This window comes from Miniopterus schreibersii (genome assembly GCF_964146895.1).
Source record: "Miniopterus schreibersii genome assembly, chromosome: 19".
Taxonomy (NCBI): Eukaryota; Metazoa; Chordata; class Mammalia; order Chiroptera; family Miniopteridae; genus Miniopterus; species Miniopterus schreibersii.
In genome coordinates this window covers 31,173,281-31,189,524 of record NC_138119.1, presented here as the reverse complement: position 1 = coordinate 31,189,524, position 16,244 = coordinate 31,173,281, and positions in this window count along the sequence as shown.

Sequence of the window (16,244 nt, the reverse complement as noted above, 5' to 3'; positions counted from 1 at the left end):
CAGCAAAGTGGCCAGAAAACCGTGCACTCTACAGAGTGGTCCCTGCAGCCCCAACCGCCTACCTGGCCCCACGCCCAGTTATTTCGACATTATTGACTATATCCCCCATACTGCATCCACACTCATCACTTTTATCGCAGCCTCTCAGAGGACACGCTGAAACTCCATTGTTTCCTGTCACACCCACCCTCAAAAGCCTTCGATGTCTCCCCATTGCCCACATGACCAAACCCTCCTCTCTGAGGCTGGCTCCCATTTTGCCTTCTGCTCTGCTGTCTGGTTCTATAGATAGACCCTGAAAAACCATGAACATTCCTGCCTCTTCACTCTCCTCCCTGCAGCTTCCCAAAGGCCCTCTCCGGCAGCCTCCCTGGCCACTTCCACCTGGTAACCTCTCTGTCCCTGTCACATCTGTGTACATATGTGCCCATTTGCCCTTGAATTCACAACTGCATCAAGAGCCTGTGGACAGAATGGTCGCTGCCCTCATAAATCCTGGGAGAGCCTGTTCTTGGTAGAAAAGAGCTCACATATGTGGAAGCACTTGGAACAGTCGAGTTCCATGGGGAGAGAGGGGTGGTTTCTTGTTTCACCAGCCAAGAGGACAAGGACAGGAATGCTGAGAGAAGCCACAGAAGGTGGAGCTGCAGGGAGATGGGGTCCTTAGGACAGCTCAGGACAGCTGCTCACCAGGAGAGAGCCACACCTGGCATCAGAAGACAGGATTCGAGCTACACTCCCAGACACACTGCTAACCAGCTGTGGGACCCAGGGCAAGTCACTTAACCTCTCTGGGCTTTGGTTCCCTCACCAGGATGAGGGCCATTATTCTGCCTGCTCTGCTTTGCTCTGCATCCAGGGTCATCGGGAGGATGACCTGGTGATGCACAAATAGACTGGAGTGTGTGTCCAGTGACCTGGGCTCTACCTGGCATGCATCTGGGGGGACAAAGGGTAAGAAGGAAGCCTGGCCCTCCTCCAGCAAGACGCTCTGCACCAGCCTGGCCCCAGCAGGCTTCAGGGAGAACTGGAGCTGATCAAAGGCCAGGGCTGTGAACAGCAGGGCCGCACATCTTCCCCGGTGGGAACCTGCCGACCAGCCCCCCACAGGAGGGCCTTCCTGGGGTCTGCCAGCAGGGCCCTCCTGCCCTCTAGTGGGCGCAGTTAGGAGGTGCACCTGCTCCCGCAGCAGCAACAGGGTCTGTAGAGCTCAGAATGCTACCTGGCGCCTGTGAAATTTGCGCTCTTATAGAATTCTCAGCAGTCCTTCCAGGTCTGTGCTAGCGTCCCTGTCTTATAGACGGAGGTCCCCAGGTTTAGAGATTATGGAATTGCACAAGCTCACACAGTTCACAGTGGTGGAGCTGGGACTCCCAGGCCAGAGGGTGTACAGGGGCCTAGTTCCCTTTAGGATCTCCCCGGGGAGCTAGCTTAGGACTGGGAAGATGTAGGTTCATTGTTAGAAGAGTTTTGCCATGGGAAAACCAGGGCAGCTGGCTCTGGAGAGCCCACCCTCTCCTTCTGCCCCAGCTGTTTCCCCTCCAGCACGGGGGCAATCCTGTGGCCCAAGGCCCTTTTCCTCTGAGGTAGGGGTCTGCAAACTTTTCTGCAAATGGTAAGATAGTAAATCCTTGAAGCTTTGTGGGCTGTATGGTCTCTGTTGCAACGACTGACTCTGCCGCTGTGGCAGGAATCCGTCATAGACAACGCATAAGTGAATGAGCTTGGCTGTGTTCCAATAAAACTTTATCTACAGACTTGGAGATTTGAATTTCACATAATTTTCAGATGTCATAAAATATTGTTCTTCCTTTGAATTTTTCAACCATTTAAAAATGTAAAAACTAACCCAGCCTGAAGTGGCTCAGAGGTTGAGCATCAACCTAGGATCCGGAAGATTGTGGTTCAACCGGGCACATGTCCGGGTTGTGGGCTCGATCCCCAGTGGGGAGCATGCAGGAGGCATTCAGTCAATCACTCTCATCATTGATGTTTCTATAGCTCTCTCTCCCTCTCCCTTCCTCTCTCTGAAATTAATAAAGATATATATTTTTTTTAAATAAATAAAAATAAATACAAAAAAGGAAAAACCATTCTGAGCTTGTGGGCTATACGAAAAGAGGCAGGCAGTGGGCTGTCATGTCCCAATCCTTCCTCTAAGATGTAGGAGTCCATCTTTACAGTGTTCCGGATTTAACTCTTTCATCTGACTGCTCCTTCTTTGTCCCTTGTTCTGGGTCTTCTTGCAATCCCCTCAAAGCGGCCCAAACCCGAGGTCCTGCCCTCAGCCCTCTGCTCTCTTCACCTTTTCTCCCATGGACACTCATTCATGCAGTTTCCCTGGCCTGGTGCAGGGAGTCCCAGCATGCACCCTCTTCCCACCACTCCTCAGCTGCAAAGCTTTTGTTCAGCCACCCCAGGCAGCTTACCAGCCCACCGGCTGGTCTTACGCTCCCTTATCTGTGTGTTTTAAAGGCAATTTCCCTTCTCCAAACCCCAATGGGGACATGGCATGTTCCAGAAAGCACCCTGGGGTTGCTGCCACTCTGACTTGGGTCTAAACCTGACTCTGGCACCAGCCAGCACGTGGTTTCTGTCTTATTCTTCTCCGGGTAATCATCTGGTCCATGTTTTGTGCTATGTTTTTGGAGAAACAGTGATGCTGTGACATGAGAACTGAGTTAGGAGCCAAGGCACCTGGGCTCTGGTTCCAACTCTGAACTTATGGGAGATGCTGGTGCTGGGCTGCGAGAGTCATTTGCATCAGGATACACAGACTTGGATCTCAGAAGAGATACAGATTTAGGCAGAGACTTCTCATTCCCCACCCCAAAAAAATCCCAACTATGTAAGGTAATGAATGTGCTAACTAAACTTATTGTGATCATTTCACAATATACACATATTTCAAATCATCACATTAACACCTTAAACTTACTCAATGTTACATGTCAATTACATCTAAATAAATCTGGAAGAAACCTGGAATAACAAAAATATGTATATTGGAATCAACAGCATATAGGTGGTCACATGGCCCTGGGAAGGGATGACGTCACTGGGAATGTAGAGTAAAAGGAAGAATCCTGAAAAACACCTGCAGGGCCAGTCTTAACCCCCTGTGGCCAGGAGGTGGCAGCATAGGCCATTAAGGGGTTGTCTCAGGCAGGAAAGAGCACTCAGGAGCCAGAGAGAGGCCCCCCAAACTTTAAATAACCTCCTGCTTGGGCAACAGTGCTTGGCACTAAGGGTGGAAGGGAAGGGGAGCTGAATCAGAGGGTATATGGGTATATATGTAACTTTTTCCACCTAAAGCTCCCTGAATGGGGATCAAGCAGGTGTTATATTTCCAAGAGCACTAAACTAGGAGCCCAAAGAGTAGCACTCATTCGGGGAACAATGGAGGAGCACAGGTTACCAACCCGCAGGCTGCCTAGGTTCAAATCCCAGCTCTACTGTTTATTAGCTGTGTGACCTCGAGCAAGTTACTTAACCTCTCTGTGTTTCAGTTTCTTTATAAAATAGGAACAATGATAGTGTCTATCTCCATAGGATTGTGTGAGTATTAGATTAATTGATACATGAAAAGCTCTTAGAATAGTGCTTGGCATGTAGAAAGTACTTAATAAATATTAGCAATTAATGCTATTATCTTTAAGATCCCACACTGAATGGAAACCCCTCCAGGTCACTGCTTCCCATGAAGAGGCCCCAAGATCTCAACCTGGGGACTCAGAAAGGTAGCTACCATGTTAGCTCAGCCATTGGGAGGAAAAGGGTCCTGGCAGGACCATAGCAAGTCATGCTACCCCTAGAGCCTCAGATCTCTGAGGCAATGCCAACATTGGAGTCAGAGAGCACATACCTACTTACCCTGATACCCTTTTTAACTGACTGGGGCCTAACACCTCCCTTTACCAGTCTCCAGAAGGGATTAGAGCTAGAACAGATCCAACTGTGTGTGTGTCTATGTGTAGAAGTGGAAGGAGTGAGGGGAGTGGGACTGGCTCTCTTTCCCCTACTACCCCAGTTTGTCTCTGATGCTGAACTCAAGTGATGAGATGGAAAGACCCCTGGGCTGGGCTTTAGGTGACTCAGGTTCCAAGGTCCTGGCTGTGTGACGTTGAGTGACTTAGTTCCCTCTTTGACCTCAAAGGTCCCTTCTGGCTCTGGTATTGCCTGGCCTTTGGGTGGGCTTGCAATTCCTCTCTGCCAGTCCTGCAGCTTCACCTCAGACCCCTCTTCCACCTTCTTCTCCCTCATCCCCCCCCCCCCACACACACACACCCCAGCTTCCTTGTAAAAGGCTCCCAGACCTAGAGGAGGGTTGTCCTCTTTTGAAAGCGAACGAGAGAAGACAGCCTCCCAGCCTATCAGCTTCCATTTCCCTGGAGGATGCTTCTCAGGGTTCAGTGGGTGGGCCCAGGCTGCCAACTGGGCCCCTGGGAACTAGAGTCTAAAAACAGCAGAGGGGCAGCGCTGTGGAGGTCAGAGCCTGGGAGCAGTCTGCATGGGAGGGAGGGGTGCGTCCAGTCCGCCTCGGTTCCAGTCCTGGGACATGCAGCGTCTGGAGCTCCTGCCCCGGCCATCACCTCCTGACCTTGTTGCTCAGAGCCCTGCCTCTGCTCTAGCCTGCAGCCCTCACCCTGGTGGGTGGGCAGGGGGGTCACGACCCTGCTGGGCCCTGATGGAGGAACTGAGAGGAGAGGCTGGAGGCGCCTGATTAATACCTCACAGGGCTGGTGGCATCAGAGAGACCACCCTCAATTGTCAGGAGCCAGGGCTCAGTTTTCCTCCAAAGGAGCTTCTCCTCAGAATGAGCAGAAGTATGACCTTCTCCGGACACTGGAGGTGCTAGAAGCCCAAGAGGGATGTGGTTCTGCCTCCCCCTCTCTGGTTCTCTGGTTTCTTATAAGCAACAGTAAGGTGCAGGGTGAGTGGGCAGAGCAAATTTCATGGGCATAGAAAATCCAGAAATGATGAAATGATGGCTTGTTCCAGAGTGTGGGGCACAGTTAATCCTTTCTGGTCAGGGAACTGAACCGGAACCAATAAGCAGGGTTGGCGAGAAAATTTGTGACTCAATGGAAAATGAAAACACAGGACTCCTGTTCAAAAAGCATTAGGTTGTCTCTATAGTTGAGGACACCCTGAGTAGCTGAACCACTTGCCCAAGGTCAGTATGTCAGTGAGCGAGTGCGATCTGAATCCAGGTTCCTCTGAGGCCAGTGCCGCGTTCTTCTCTTGATAGGAGCTGCCTCTGTCCTCCAGTCTCCGGGGGCTGCCAGGAAGCAGAGGCTCCCCCCCCACCTTGGCAGAGGGCAGGGGCCTGGTGCCACTTGAGCGTCCAGGTGTTGCAGGAAGAGCGCCTGCTCTGGACTCAGACAGGCCAGGACTTGTGGTCAGCCCTGCCTCTCACTAAGGGACTAGGAAAGTCACTTGATCTCAGTAAGCCTCAGTTTCCTCATATGTAAAATGGGATAACAACTTTATGTTATCATGGGGATTACATAAATGCCTGACACATAACAGCCACCCAGCAGAGTCCATTCTCGTCAAAAAAACACATTGGCCTCCACCCCGCCGCAAGGTCTTGTCTTTGGCAATCTCCACTCCCCTCCTGCTCTCTGCCCTTCTTTGAAGCAGCCCAAGTTCGCTCTCTCCCTCTTTTCCCCGGGGGCTGGTAAGGGAGCTTCCCCAGCAGTCTCTCTTTCAATAACTTGGCAGGGTTCTTCAACTTTGGGTTTCACAGTTTATTGTTAATCCCACCAGGGAGAATTAAAATGCCAAATGTGGGGAAATTACCAAGTTTCTGGATCCTTGCAGAGTCTTGGTACTTCTGACCCCTGTCTGGGGTGGCAGCTGCTACCTGACGCTCAGGCCCCGCCTGCTCCCACTCCTCAGTGGGGTCTCACTCCTTTCCTCTTCTCCTGCTGACCCTGTCCTGCGAGAAGGCCTCCTGCCCCTGGAAGCCTCCCTCTGGGGCGCCGGGACAGAACCTGGTGCCTTCTTGTCTCAAGGGGGGGCTGTGGGTTCTGATCACTCATGGCTGAGGTTCTCTACTCGACTATCACCCCTCTCAGGGACAATCCCCTCTGGGCAGAGTCCCCTTCCCGTCCTTCCCGGCCCATGCCAGGAAGAGGAGGAAGATGGTTAGAAGCGAAGGGAGATGGTCTGATGGAGGGAAAACTAAGGTCTGAGAAACTCTCTGGTATCTGAGAAAAGAAAGCAAATTCTCCCTTTCCCTCGCTCCCCCTCCCCAGAACTCAGCCAACTGCAGCTTCAGGCTGCCCAGGGTGACGGCTGCCCTTTTGCCCTCTCTCCAGGAGTAAATATTGGATCAGGTTCAGTCACCAGCTGTTTAACTAAGAGCGAAGTTGTGGGTTCATAAAAGGCTGAGATCCTAGGAAAGAAACGCCAAACAGCATTAGTGCCCCAGAGGGACCCCGAGCAAGCTCCTTGGGCAAACAGTCCACCTGGGGTCCAGACTCTGCTCCTTTCCTGCCCCTGGTGGCACCAGGCCCCGCCAGACACCAACCTTGAGGCTAAGCTGTCACCTGGAGTAGCTGGTCCCTCGGAATAGGTTTCGCTTGCCAGGGCATTTGGCAAGATGGTCTGATTTGGGGCACTGTAGTGTATCAGGAATTGGACCTGGCCCCACCTGCACAGACTTACCACTGCTGTGGGACACTCGGGTGCATTTCACCTGGTAGGACCTGACACAGTCAGATTATTTTGATTGGACATACCTGTTCATTCGTGTGTAGGGTCCCTGGACCTAGCTGATCACTCAGGTGTGCCTGAGCTGAACAGGCCCGGTATCTGCCCCGTCATTCAGACTGTGTGTTCCTGGTAGGCCCTGGTAACCACACTGTTCTGGTCCCAGGCTCGCCCCAGAGGAACAGAGGTTGTGAATATAACCCCCTGCTTTTCCTCACTCCTCCTGATGTGCCCCCAGCCCTGAGGCTGTCCAGATTGCTTCTGGCTCCTGACCCCTCCCACCTGCCAAGCCCCAATTCCATCCCTCAGGCCACACCTGGCTGCTCTGGGGCCCCAGCCCCACCCACCCAGCCAGCAGGAAAAAGGGAAGTTGGTCTGGGAGGAGCCCCCAGGGAAATTAGCTGTGACTCCAGGGAACAATGGTCCCCAGAGCCGGGTTTACTAAGTGTGGTGGCAAAGGCCAGAGATCTGGGCCTGGAAACTTGCATCTTCCAGGCTGAGGTGGGAGAGCGACAATTGCTTTCCCTGCCCAATGGACACATGCCCAAGCCTGGCCAAGGGCGGCTGAAGAGCTGAAATTTTGAGAGAGGGTGAGAGGAGCACAACCTGCCCGTGCCTTCCTCCAGGTTGGCAATCACCACCGCCAGGCTGTTCTCAATTCCCCCTCCCTCCCCAGACCAGGGGAACCTGGAGGGGTAGCAGTGTGGGCCTGGGGCAATCAGAGCCAGGATAACCCCGGGGAGAGGGGCAGGGGCCAGAGGGGTTTCTGTGACTCTGTCAGCAAAGTTAGTTCCCTGGGCTCTAGGTGGGTGCTGGCCACCAACCCAGTTGCTCAGTTTAAACTAAAATGCCTCGCAGATGGAAGCCAAACAGTGCAGACGCTCTGGTCTCCAGGTCTCCCTGTCTCTGCCCCAGTGAACTCGCCTTCTTGCCTGTGCTGAATGATTTGCTCTGTGGCCCTGTCTTTCTCCATCAGGATCCAGCTGCTGGAGTCTGGGCTCCAAGCACTTCATCATCCAGGCCCAAGTTGCTCAGGCGAGGGGCGGAGGTGGGGACCAAAGAGCTCTGGAATGGTACGGTGTCTCAGTGCCTCGACAGGAGAGTCTGTTCTTACACCCCCCCTGACCCCCCGTGCACCTCCCTGGGCGCCGGGCAGCTGCCCTCTGGCCACTGTCCTCTCTCCCCCTGCTCCGTCCTCACTGGGCCCTGGGCATGAGGTAGCATGAGGTAGGATGCAGAAGCCCAGGAGCATCTCCTCCGCCCTGCGACTAGTGGTCATGGTTGGCTGGAGACGTGGGCATCCGAGGCAGGCCAGTCACCTGGCAACTCTTCAGCAGGATATCTTTTCAATATATTTCTTCAAAGTGGATTTAGAAGAGTGGTCAAAAGCTTCATGGGGATCTGCAGAGAACTGCTGGGGCTCGCGTTGGCCCCTCTTGCCTCCCCAATTGGTTTGTGTTCTCCACTCAGCAAAGCAAAAGCTCTGCTATTTAGCCAACCCCACCCTCTTGTCACTAGAGCATTCTTGACCGTGAAGGGAGCTCACTTCTCCCCTAAAAGACTTGTCAAATAATTTTTCCTACACACATCTCCTTACATTGATTTCCACCTGCAGCTAGTCCAACCCTTACCTTAATTGTGATTATAAGGGCCTCTGGGGGTGGTCTTCCCTCACCCCCAGCATCTATTCCTGTTAGCTCCCATTTAGTTGAAAACCAGTGCTGGGGAGGGGGGGACTTATATGTTCTCAGACAAATCTTGAGCAAGGACTTTCTAACCTGACTCTTCCTGGACCTCATTTCTGAGGTCCGGCTCAGAATCTCCTGGAGCAGCCAATTGGCCTGTTTGCTCAGTCTGTCCTGGGCATCCTGGTAGGGAGAAGGCAGGGTCCCTCCTCTCACTCCATGCCCTTTCCCTTCCTTTCCCTGAGGACTCCCTAGATCTCCTCCCAAGGTCTTGCTAGGGCCCTGGGCTCCCCACTCATAATTCACACCCTTCTAGTTTCCCTTCCTTCAGCCCGCCCCCTGCACCCCTTAGATCAAGGCCTCGTCTTTGCTCCACCCTCCCCACTGAGCCCCTGCCCTTCAAAGAGGGGCAGCGGGTACCTTGAAGAGACTGGGGTTTTGTGTTTAATTATGGAGCAGACACTTGGCAATGAGGCAGCTCCCAGCAGGGTGTGCGGTGTCTCTGGGCCCCCTTGCTAATGAGATAGTGCAGAGCGAGCTGACAGAGGCAGGCTCTGTCGTTTAGGGGTGCCTAATGGCTGTGGAGGCTATTGCTTTTTAATGAGATCAGGAGCAAAAGTCGTCTTCCCCCTCCCTTCCCCCCTCCCCTTCTCCACCTTTTTTCTTTAATCCATCCAGCTAAGAGAAAGGGGGTTCTGGTCTCTCCTAACGTGGGGTTCCAACCTGGCCACGCTACTCAGTGGCAGCAAGGGGCCCATTCAAACACTCACTGCTCCTGAGTGACTTGTTTAGAGCAGGGTCCTGCTCCATACTTGGTGCTTGGGAGGTGCAGAGAGGAAGTTCAAGGTGCCCGGAGTGCCCCTCCGACTATCTCCGCTGTGGCACCTGCTATTGATCGCTACCACGGTCAGCTACAGCCAGCCCCAACCTGGACCACTGGGTCTTCATCTTCTCTGGATCATAGACCCCTTCGAGAGTCTCACGAAAGCTCATCTATCTCTAGCTCTTTCAAAAATGTCAATAGCTAACACCGTTCGCCCTCTGCCTATGTTCCAAGAACTGTGCTAAGCTATTTACATGCACTTAACCCTCACCAGGACCTTGCGAGAAAGGGGCTGTACTATCCCCATTTTATAGATTAGGGAATCGAGGCGCACAGTGGGGAAGAATCTGCCTGTATCACACAGACAGAGCTCGGATCCAGGAGACTGACTGCACTTGAACACAGTCATTTGCAGAGACTCTCTCTTTAGAAACATGTTCTCTCTCTCTCTCTCTCTCTCTCACACACACACACACACAGAGTCAGCACTGGCATATAATGTTACAGATTTTCAGACTCCTCGAAGCCCTCCCCCACTCAGAGGAATAAATCCCCCCATGTTTAGGAGGCCCAAACCCAGACTGAGAGACCTGAGGGCAGGACCTGTGCCAACCATCGTGACCACGGGATAAATTCGTGTTTACTGAGAAGAAAGCAGGGGAAAGGAGGCAGGGAGGGAGGGCAAGATCCCTGCCTTCAAGAAGTTCAGAATCTAATTAATTGGACAAGATATGCAAACTAAAAGACTCTTAAATACCAGTTCAAAAGGAGAGGAGAGCCACCACCATCCAAGCAGGACCCTCTATGCTTATCGGACGAAGCTCACAGAGGACAGAAGGCAGCTGGTGCCGCAGGGATTGGAGTGGTGGGAGGACCAGGTGGGTGACAGGCAGCAGGCTTGGAGCCTTTCAGGAATAAGTCACCAAGGTGCACATGGTGTTCCTGACGCCAGCTTTGTTTGCTTTCTCTCCTGGGCTGTGGAGGCAGGAGAGATGGGCTAGGAGGCTGGCACGATCCTCAGGCTCCTGCCTGCTCTGCCTGCTCTGCCTGCTCTGCCACTTTCCAGCACAGCCTAGCAGCTCGGCAGCCCCCAATCCTTCCAGCTGCCCTTCCCCAACTTCCATTCACCCCTCAGCCCCCCACAATCAGACTTGTGCCCTCCCCCCACCTCCAGAACTGCCCTCGTCAATGTCCATTTGCCTAGGACTTTCAATTCCAGAACCATGAAAGTCCAGGAAAACCATGACAGCTGGTCACTGTGTCAATGGCTTCTAGTCTACAAATTCAATGATGCCTTTCATCTTGACCTCTAGGTTCCTCCTGGAGCCTCTTTCCTTCTTGACACCCTCTCTTTTTCTGGCTCCTATCCTGTCTTCCAGTTTGCTTGTTGGCCTCCCTCTTTGTCAGCTCTCTTTCCTCTGCCGATTAAGTTCTGCCATTTTGGTCCTCCAGACCTATTATTTGCTGGGTACTGGGACTACAGGGCTAAAGCTGTGGTCTCTGGCCTCAGGAAACTCAGCCCAGTAAAGAAGACAGACAGCCCCCGTTTATTGGGAGACGCAATGAGAGAGATATGTAGATGGAACAGAAGTGCAGAGTGATCAAGCATTGAGGACTCGGACAAAGAGGTGGTAACTCCTGAGTTGGGCTTTGAAGAATGAATAGGAGTTTTCTAGATACCAGATGAGGGAGGAAGCCTCTTCAGCTGGTGAGAACATGTGCAAAGGCATGAAGCAGTGAAATACAGTAGTGTGCACGAGGAAATCACATGCAGTTTGATGTGGCTGACACCAAGCTACGAGGGCTTCGTGTGCCACGTTTCCACAAGCGAGTCCATGAATGAGCTTCAAGAGGTCCATAGGTCCCAAAATGAATGGGAAATATGCATATAGTTTTTTGTAAATTTATTTTTATTTATTTATTAAACATATTTTTATTGATTTCAGAGAGAGGAAGGGAGAGGGAGAGATAGAAACATCAATGATGAGTCATTGATTGACTGCCTCCTGCACGCCCCCTGCTGGGGATCGAGCTCGAAACCCGGGCATGAGCCCTGACCAGGAATCAAACTGCGATCTCCTGGACCTTAGGTCAATGCTCAGCCTCTGAGCCACGCCCGGCCAGGCTGCATATAGTTTTGATACTGGTAAATGAGTTCCTCAGTTTTCCTCATAATCTGAAGGAGGTCTTGGGGCCCCAAAGCACCGCTGCTGGAGAGCTATCAGAAGCAGCTGCAGCAGAGCCCAGGTCAGGTTTTCTTTTAATTAAGATCTCTCTGGGAGCTGAGTGAAGGGGAGATGAGGCTAGTTTAGGGGGGCCGTGGGGTCCAAGCTTCAGCCCCCTTCCTTGGCCCTGTGTAGTCTTCCCGAGGCAGTCTGCCATCCCTAAAACACCAGCCTCCAGGCCTGTCCAACAGGCCTTCTCGACATTTCCAGACATCCCCACCAACATGTTCTCCAGGCCCCTCAAAATCTCCCTGCCATAGCTGGAATCAGCGTCTGTGCCTGGCACATGCCAGACACCAAATAATGTTTCCAATTGAACTGAGGTCCACCTCTATGGGGTGGGCAAAAGTAGTTTACAGTTTTGAGTACAGGAAACATAGAGTTTATTCTTGTATCATTATTTACTAATTATTGTATTATTTCCCACATGAACAACTGGAAACCTACTTTTATTTCACCCTGCATAATGAACTCAGGAGATGGATTTTAAGCTTTGATTTTGGATCTTTCTGGGGATCAATCAACTCGCTTACCAAAAAGTCTCAAAATTCTTAAGGTTTTCTGGAAAAAAAAATCTATAGTTCCTATCCTTACTTTTTGAAAAATAATTGCGTACTCTCAGCACATGCTGTAATAAAAGTAGGAGTTTCTGACCCCATCTACAGGTGAGTGTACTGAGGCCCAGGGCTAGAAAGTGAATTTAGAAAGTGCAGGTGAACCAGCTCCCTTCTCCCCCAGCCTGCATGGAGACCCTCTCAGCGGCCTAACCCCGGCCAGCAGTGCCTGCATCGTCACCTCAGTGACTGGTCCAGCCTTCTTGCTAAAGGCCACTTTCCCATTTTCTCCACTTTGTGTGGTGGTTTCCTTGCTGTGACAATGCAGCCACCAGAAAGATCGTGTGCGTGGTGCATTTGGGAGGCACTGCTGGATACAGGGGTGGGGCTCTAATTGGCTTGATGGTTGCTAAGGTCAACAGGGCTGTGATTGGCTGCCTCTGTTTATGTGTCCATCCTGTCCCAGAACCCTCTGGGGATGCAGCTGTTGCCCCTCTGAAGCCTGGAGTGGCTGTGCCTGGTGTGTGTGAGTGTGTGTACACACATGCCTGTACATGTAGCACAAACAGTGAGAAGATATAATGCTCGGTGCAGTGATAAATCACTGGAAAACGGTGGCCTGGGTTTATTCAGAGGAGTAAGAAATGGCTGAGTCCAGCCAAGTCCTGTTGTCCTTACTGACTGACTAGTACATCCTAGGGAGTCAGGCCACAGGGGTCGGTCCATGGGCTCAGGTCCCCGCTGCCATTCTCCCTCCTCCTAGCCAAGGGCACACCTGCCCCGGGGAGAGTTCCACTTCGTTCTTAGTTTCCCATTTCTCTTGTCTTTACCTGTGCCCTAGAAAGCTAAGAAGGGCCCTCTGGCTGAGCACTAATGATCTCATGCACATGCAGATCTTTACAGTTTACAAAGCGCTCTCACGTTCACACTCTCATTTAACCCTCCTGAGAGGAAGGCATTCCCATCATTCCCATTTTGCAGAGGAGGGAAACTGAGGCCCAGATAAACGAAATGACTCCTGTACCTTAGGGCAGTCAGCGTCTTGGGCCTGCCAGTGTCTCCGCAGGGTGTGCCTGCATGGGTGTGGGGAGGGCCAGAAAGGAGAGCCTGCAGTTAGACGCAGAAAGGAGATCTCTGTTCCCTGAACGCTCCCTGTCTGAATGCTGCGCCTCCCAGGGGAAAGTGGGGCGGGCTTGAACTTTGGTTTTTCAGAAGCTATTCCAATACACTACCCACACAATCTGAGAGCGAGAGCTGTTTCCAGCTCCCCCACTCAGTCCTCAGGCGCCCAGGGATGCCTGTCCCGTCTGCAGAGGCAGTTATTGAGCTGCAGAGAAGGGAAACAAGCAGGGATTGGGCGCCAAGTGTACATCTCATTGAAACTTCACAACAGCCCCAGGAGAGCAGGACTATTCCCATCTCTGTGCTACAGATGGGAACCCAGAGATGTGAGTAACTGCCCAAGGCCACGCAGTCCACGTGGCTTTAAAGCCCACGGTCTTGCTTGGCAGGGCAGCAGGACAGGAGTCTGTCCCTAGAGGAAGACCCAGGTGGTGCCGCATCTACTGAGCTGAGCTTGTTGATGGAAGTATGGGGGGGAAACAGCGTGGGAGGAGGGCGAGGACACCAAAGGGTTCAGAGGGAATTTTCAGAAGGCCACAGACAGGGAACAGAAAAATTAGGATGGCTCCAACAGTGCGCACGCATAGGCTCCCTATCCAGCTAGTAAGCTCTGCCCGCCTGCCTAAAGTCACTTTTACCTGGTGCCCCTTTCTACCTGCCCATCTGTTCATACACCTTCCCTGGGGCTGCCAAGGTTCACCTGCCATTCTGTGACCTCCACACAGACACTCATCTGGAGCCCATTCCCTTACCCCGACCCCAAGGAGCAAGATGATGCCTTCAAAACAGAAGATTTCAGAGATTTTGAAACACAATCCTATGTCGGGGAGGGGGGGGGGGTGATGTGACAATCTCTGAGCAGGTGGTTGGCCCTACTTTGTTTAAGCTGTCACCTTTCCTCTGTGAAATTGCCCCTGATTTTCTTGGGCACAGTTAAGGGGTTCGTCCTCTGCCCAGCCCATATTGCCTTGCTATGTGACTGTTCCTCTGCTTGTCCCTCTCCCACTGGATGGTGACCTGCTTGAGAAAAAGGAATGAGACTTAAGATCATTCCTGTATCTCAGGGATCCAGTACAGTCCCTGGAACATAGCAGGTGCTCAATAAATGTTTGTTGGATGGAAAAACAATGGTAATTATACCTGTTTTTTATTGAGTTTCTATGATGAACTAAGCCCTATGCTTTTGTGTACATTATTTTTATTTTTTTTAACCATAGTTGTATTTCTTCCTTTTTAAAAATATGTCTTTATTGATTTCAGAAAGAGGAAGGGAGAGGGAGAGAGAGAGATAGAAATATCAATGATGAGTCATTGACCGGCTGCCTCCTGCATGCCCCTTGCTGGGGATCGAGCTCAAAGCCCGGGCATGTGCCCTGACAGGGAATCAAACCGTGATCTCCTGAATCATAGGTCCATGCTCAGCTGCTGAGCCACACTGGCCCAGCTCATGGACATTATTTTTAATATGCAGAACAACTACACAAGATCAATTTTAGTATCTTTGTTTTACAAATGGCAAAACTAGGCTCAGAAAGGTTAAGTCACTTGCCCAAGGCCACACAGCCAATACAAGGAGGTTCTGGGAATCAAGGCATCCCTAAGAAACTCCCACCCTGGCCTATCATACCAAGTGGTTCCAACCTTGACACTCTTCGCTCCCTTATCTTCTAGACTCAAACAGGCACAAAGTTCTGACCGTGTCTCCTAACAATTATAATGTAAGTCCTTTCTCTCCTCCTTCCTGCCACTGCTCTAGTCTAAGCCTAGAATTTATTTTTCACCAGGATTCACCTCCACATTGGGGTTCCCATCTCCAGATTTGCCCTCATCATCAGTCCATCACTTGGCTGCCAGAGAGCTCATCCTAAATCATAGACTGGTGATATCTCTTTCCTCTGAAGTGTTCCATGTTGCTATGTGTTTTCAGGTAGGGTCCTGGCTCTTAGCCACATTATAGTAGAAGGGTCTTCAGAACCCAGCGTCTGCCTCCCTTTATGGCATCACCTCCAGCCCTACAGACTCCAAGCTCTGGCCTCAAAGAACTGTGGGGCTGTATTATCTTGCCCCTACACTTTGCACATGGTGTTAGACCTCCTGAAAAAAAAAAAACCTTCCTCCCCTCCACGGTCCTCTCATCCCATAACCCTCAGTCCAGCAGCAGAATGATCCTTCCAGGCAGACACAGCTCTAACCTCGGTCCTACAGCATAACTGTTTACTTACCCTCCCCAGCAGACCATGAGCTCCCTGAGAGCAAGGACTGCATTTCATTCATCTTTTGTACCCAGAGACTTGTCTATTATTTGGCATATATGAGATGTTCAGAAAAGTTTTATTGAAACCTGTTGACCTCATCCATCCCTCTGGTTCCTTGAAACTTTATCTTTTGGCCCCATCCTCTCTAATCCTTGAAAATACAGTTCCTTTGCCGGAGCCCCTCTCTCTGCCCTTCTTTAAGTTAAAAATGCTACTGCTACTGCATGGCCTCCTTGCCCCCCAGTTTTTGTTATCACAGACATGGATTATGGAACCAGGCAGGTTGCTTCCTCTCCCCAAAGCCTGGAGGTTCCGGATCCATCCCTCTTTCCAACCCTTCAACACTCAGCAGTTTTATTTTTATAAAGTGTGTGTGCCCAGGAAATCTACATGTCCTGGTAGAGAAAACAGAGGTAGCAAAGAGTTGGGAGGCCCTTTGTGGGTTGCGCCTGGGGACTACCCTCAAGACACTCTCCTGCACAGCCCAGCTACTCCCTTCTTTCTGCCATGCCCATCCCCCGTGGAGTCTAGAGAGATCTTGTGCTTCAGGCTGATGTTGGAGGGCAGATGGCTGGCCGGAGGGTGAGAGCTCAGGCCCACATCTTCTAGAAAGGAAACGGTTCTACTCGCAACAACTCCTTCTCCCCAGGGAAAGGCCCCAGGCTCAAAGCCTAGGACCTAAAGGGTGGCAGTCACTTCAGATCAATCCTAGGAAAGGGTCCGGGAAGAAGTACATTCATACTGTGTGCCACCCTTCTCAAAAGATGCCCACATCCCCACCAAGGCCCCCAAACTAAAGAGGCCATGCCCATTGGCAGGGAAGAGGGCACAGACCTCCTCTATGTGGTGCTCATCAGCTC